Source organism: Galeopterus variegatus, unplaced genomic scaffold (genome assembly GCF_000696425.1).
Source record: "Galeopterus variegatus unplaced genomic scaffold, G_variegatus-3.0.2 Scaffold1300, whole genome shotgun sequence".
Taxonomy (NCBI): Eukaryota; Metazoa; Chordata; class Mammalia; order Dermoptera; family Cynocephalidae; genus Galeopterus; species Galeopterus variegatus.
Window position 1 is genome coordinate 9,642 of NW_007727411.1, and position 6,061 is coordinate 15,702.

General features: G+C 34.7%; 1 long non-coding RNA gene across 1 annotated transcript in view; it reads left to right on the forward strand.

Moving 5' to 3' along the window:
* Window positions 1-1,117: 1,117 nt before the first annotated feature.
* Window positions 1,118-6,061, forward strand: part of LOC103593205 — a 5,958-nt gene continuing 1,014 nt past the window's right edge. Inside the window, exon 1 of the long non-coding RNA XR_550722.1 lies at window positions 1,118-1,271. This is a non-coding gene — a long non-coding RNA (uncharacterized LOC103593205). The remainder of the gene's footprint in view (window positions 1,272-6,061) is intronic.

Here is a 6,061-nt window from a genome sequence, read left to right on the forward strand (position 1 = left end):
CTCCCTAACTCTTGGAAACTTAAGAGACAGAGTGGGAAGTAAACATAGATAGCCTCTAATAATTAACATCACAGTAAGCACTTTTAATGTATTTAAAGATTTTTAGAAACTATATCAAAGTTAGGTGTTCAATTTTGGTCTTTTTGTAGATATCAAATACACAAGCCTCTTGTGTTTGTCTACAATCCGTTCCTTATGAAACTACATTTTCTTCTAAAACAACTCTTTTTAAGCTTTGATTTTTTTCTTCATTGATCCGTATTGCATTTCATTTTAACAAACTTAATTTTTATAAGTTCTCTACAGTATAACTACAATAGTTTAACATGAATGTTTGTCTCTAGTGTTCAGTTTAATGAAATATGTAATGCTTATAATCTTCATCATTTAATTATCTTACTTGTAAAATCCACTTGAAATTTTTATAAAACACAAGTAGCTTGAGAGATGACTGACTTTTATCTTACAGAAAATTAGAGAAGGAATACTGATTATATCATATTATAATTTTTTTCCATATGACACTGCCCCAAGAAGATGGTTAGTGATTGACTGTAGTTTAGAGCACAGGTTAACAGTATGGGCATCTTGTTGGCCTGAAAATGATATGTGCCACAGATTTCTCTTTAGTTATTTAACTTTTCTCTCTTTTCTAATTCTCTAGTGTTTCCCTCAGCCTATTTCATTTTAATTTTAAAATTTTGCTTTGGGTTAGTAGTGTATTGCTTTTCTGTGCTCCTTGACAACTTTATTGGTTGTTTCACACAGATTGTTTTGAGCATTATGACCCAGGCTGGCCTAGGGAGAAGGGAGATTCTAAACTTCTTTTTGTAGTGATTAAATCCTTAGGTAAGAGAATCTGTGAAAACTTTTAACCATGGAAGAAATGGCCCATGAGTTTCTTTTATTTAATATATATTGCAAATTCTCTCATGATCCTTTGCTTCCTCCTTTCCCTCATCTTTGATGCATAAAGATAATAGTCCAGTAGGTAAAGTATTTTTCTATTGACAGTCATTAAAATTCAGCTGTTTAACTTCCTTCTTTACATTAAGGCCACTAAATTAGTCTTCTGTTTACCTGGCTTTATGAGAGTAACTGTGGGAGTGTATTTGGTTTGTGTTCTTTTTGGTGACTAAGAATGAATCATGATTATTTCTATGCTTAAGTGATTTTCTTCTGAAGAAAATAATTTTCTAATGTAGGTTCACCAGATGATATGGATCAGACACAAACTGAGCCCAATTTGTACTTAGCATCTGTATTTACAGGTAAGATTTTCTTGGACTTGAAGCTGTTTATATTTTTTCATTTCCTTATGATTTCTTTCTCTCATAATAATCAGCACAGTAGAAATACTAAAGCCAATTTTTAATGATTCAATAGTGTCTATAAATTCACCCTAGGTATAGAACTCCCTTCATGCACTGAACTCAGCTCTCCAAAAGGTATAAGTTAGGGGATAAAAAAAAATCTATCATTTCCCTTTGGAAAGTTTATAAAATGCTGAATTAAAAGGCTGCAGGTGTGGTATTCAGAGCACTGAGGATAGTACTTGAGATAACTCCATCTGGGGAAGGTTATTTGTTGGGACAGGACAGTGTTTAAACTTTGAAGTCAGTTTTAAACAAAGTGAAGCAGCTGGAACCTGGCATAAGAAGAAACAAATCTTTCATATTAACTACTGCTTTTTAGAGGAAAAAGAATTGGAGTTGTTTTTACAGGTGCTGGTACATTTATTCTTCCTATAGGAACTGCTTTATTTTTATCTTGAATTATAAATTTTTAATAAGCATTTGTCAACTCACTTGAAAAACTGAAGCAATAGTAAACTCAAAAAATGTAATAGGATTTGTATGTCTAAAACATATTTGGGGGTAAGACTACTGTAACATTTAAAATCACCCTTTCTACATGAAAGTAGGGAAAGAAATGTTTGATAATGACTAATTCTGGAAAGCAGAGGTAAATAAAATATTACTTACTATATTTAACATCAAGTGACCAGACACCTTTTTCATTAAGACTTGTAGTATTTGTTCCCAAGCACTGAAGCTATGATGTTGCAAAATCTGCTGGGCTGGGTTAAGTATGTGAGGAGAATTGAATACAGCAGGATAGTTTAGCAGCTGCTTACACAAGGAATTGAAGCAAAAGTGGATGAGCCCAGGGTGGACAGGAAAAATGCTTCAAGAACTCAATAAAACACAGCTGAAATATTATAACATTTTCACAGACAGCTGGAAAACAACTGCATTGGTGGAACTCAGGGCTGATTTTAAAGACAAGATCAGGTCAGCATGAATCTAAGCAAGCTGTTAGCCAAGAGAAACCACAGACTCTCTAGGCAGAAACAAATCAACTTGGTTCAGCAATTTTTTCAAGTCCCACTATGTGCGCAGCATCATTCCACAGAGTTGTAGAATGCAGAGGTAAATAAGACATGACAGATGCACAAGCTAATAACAATAATACAAGATGATAAGGTCACAGATACTTATTGTGTACCGGCTGTCCCAGCCACTCAGGAGACAAGGACTGTAAGTCCCTGTTGGTGCTCTTAAGGAATACATTATCCAGTGGAAGTGGACACATAATTATAGTGCATTTTGTTAAGTGCTGCAATTGAGTTCCCTTTGGAGAATAAGGCATTCACAATTAATAGGAGAGAAACTCCTAACATTTCACCACTACTGCTAGAAAAACAACTCAGAGAATGTGAGTCACTTGCACATGGGGCTGAGATATCTTTTAAGTCAAGGATTCTTAAATAATTGGGAGCCACAGACCCTTTTAAGACACTGATGACTGTGACCACCTATTTCCCTCCGAAGTTCTACTTGTATGAAAATAATTTGCATAATGTTTCAGGGTTTTCACATAAACCCAGTCACCTGTCCATGGACCCTGGGTTAGTCTCCTTCATGTACTTGTATTAAACATTTTTCCATTTATTTCCTTTTTAATTTTATTTTTAAATGCACAGTTTATAGGAAACCAATCTATCTGCATGTAGAAAAATCCAAACCCAGGCAATTAAAAGTCATTCTGCTGTCTATTCATCTTATAGAAGAACACCATAATTTCATGTATATGGCCTGTGCCATGCATAGTTGGTCAGAATGAAGAGTTTGAGATGCTTTACTCCACTATGGAGCTACCAAGGAAACTTTTCCTTCTTTTCTCTGCTTGTCTCATGTTTTTTTAGGATACAGTGCTTTGCTTGGATTCCTTTCAGTTTGCAAATAACAGATGTATGATACTAGGTTACCACATGTTTGAGGGTTAGAGTCAGAATCTAAAACCTGTTGATGAAATGCATTATCTAAACCTGAAAAGCTCTTAGAAAGCTATGTTATGTATATAAATGTATTTTTAAAGTACATGTACAATAAACAAGCAACATCTTAAATGGACATTAAAAATCCTATATTACTTGTAATAAATTAGTTTTAATTTTTATGTTCCTTAGTCTTATAAATCCAACAACAAAGAACAGAAAGCATAACAAAATTTCTTTATGAATTTTAAATATTTTTAAAGCAAAAAGTTGGAATTTCAAATGTTTAAAAGCTGTATTAAGTTATGTCTTAGGAAGCTTGAGATGCATGGTCGAACTCCATAGCATCTCCAGCTTAAAAGCATGCCAGGTTAAATGACATACTGCAAACCCATGGAATCAAGGAAAGGAATAGTATTTTTTTTTTAAGACCTGAAAACAGCTGTTGAAACAATTACATCATACAGCAATGACTTGACTGTGGAAATTTAAAAAGTCAAACTTAAAAAACATCAAACTACGTTTAATATAGGTAGAAGATTTATATTTGCTTTAATAGTGATTTATTAAGATATTATGTCTTTTCTTTAAAAAAAATTTTAACTCTGTGAAGACCATAACTGGATATCAAAGTGATGCTTTCTTATACATCTATTCCCAGTCTAAAAATTTCTCTTGTGAAGTTCTAAAACTGTGATTGTTTACCTTGTGCAAATGAACATTTTAAGAAGTCTTCCCAAAATGTACATTAACAAACAGTCTTAGATAAGATGGTACATTTTATTGATATAACTTATTAAAACACAGTTAATTAGAGTTTAACCTAGCATAACTATTTGGAGGCCTCCCAGAGCTCTCTCTTCTCTTTCTGATTGCATTTCAGTGAAATATTCTTATCCCTTTCTCTAAAGCAGAGTACCTTTACTGTAGCTTTACCTCAGGGTAAGCAAAGCCTACCCTGAGGGTCATTGCCTCTTGGGATAGTTCCTTTCCAGTTATGTAAAAGTAAGAGTTGACCTTTTCTAGTGCTTTCTATGTGCCAGCACTATACAAGACACTTTATATGCATTATCTCAACCTTCTAAGGTAGGTAGTCTTACCTTTATTTTATGGATGAGAAAACTGGGGTTCAGAGAAGTTACATATCTTTCCCAAAGTCTCATATCATTCTCTATCCCTCTTACTCCTTACCTGTTTTTCTTTATAGTCCTTATCATTTTCTGACATGTGTTTATTTCCTTACTTGTCATTCATCTCCTACACTCAACTGGAGAGTGAGGCCAGTGAGATCAGAGCCTTTTTTTTTTTCACTGCTATATTCTCCCGAGTCTAGAATGGTGCCTGGCACGTGGTTGGTGCTCAGCTGATGTTTGTGGAGTGGATGGATGAGCCCAGCTCTGCCCCCTTCCACAATCCATGCTCTTATCCTCTGCACCCTTTACTGCTTACCACACAGAAGTCTCACACTGACAGCCTGGGTGGGACCATTCCTAAGTGATTGGACAACAGACCTCATTTGGACCCTAGTTTTGACCAGTCCTAAAGGGACTTGTTCTTGCATCTTCATCACTGCTCCTCTCCCTAGCTGCTGCCACCATTGCATACCACTACTTAAATGGTGTTTCACAGACCTCATTTGGACCCTAGTTTTGACCAGTCCTAAAGGGACTTGTTCTTGCATCGTCATCACTGCTCCTCTCCCTAGCTGCTGCCACCATTGCATACCACTACTTAAATGGTGTTTCTCTCAACAATTTTAAAAGTAATACTTTAGTAATTAAGGTATTTGGTATAGTGCAAAGAGAAGTGAGTAGCAGTCCCAGTTCTACCTACTATGAATTAATTAGATGGATTCCCTTAACACACTAGCTTTATCTTGACTTTATTTTGTTGTTCCCTTTTCCTTCATTGCCTTCTCACTATCTTTTAAGTGCCAGCTCAACTGCTACTTCCACTTAATTTAAACCAGGTATTCCTATACAAGCCTTTCTCCATGACTAGGTTATAAGCTTCTTGAGGATGAGGACTGCAGTTTTTTCATCTTTGAACCCCCTCAGCACTATCTTAGCTCCATACATATGGTAGATTCGTACAGATGTTTAGTTAGTGAGTATATGCTTTTGGAAAAACCCACTTTAACACCCTTGTGTCTCAGTTATCTTGCCTGTCTTCCAGAATTACTGTTAGGGTCAGATAAAATGATGGGGAAAATATATTTACAAAATTTTGAATAGCTGTATGAATATAAGGCAATAATTGCAAGAAATAATTTTTCAATGATTAAATTTAATGTTCCTTGAGACTTGGAAACTTCTTGGAGGTCAAAAAAATAGTTATAACAGAAGAGTATTTGATATTAATGTAGTTTTTGGCAGACATGTGGGTAACTCAAGGAATGAAGTTTTTCTTAAGAATAATTGGGGGAAGGTAACATTAAATTGATTGTATGGATGGAAAATTAATTTGCTCTAGGCCTTAGTTATATCCTGTGTTAGTTTTCTACTTATCGAAGAGGTAAGCTCTGATATTGTGTGCTTCCATTGATTATTTTGTGTACTCTGCATCATGGCTTTGTAAAATTTAAGAATATTTAAATAATGCTTATGTCCTATAAAGATTTCTTAAATGTAGTTCTTAATGTTTCTTAATTTTAGTTTTTATCATACCCTGACGGAGGTAAATTTCAAAAAGTCTTCTTTTTTTTTTTTTTCCTTTTTGTATTTTTTTTTACTGACTGGTAACGGGATTGCAACCCTTGGTGTCGCGCCCGTACCGGGGACC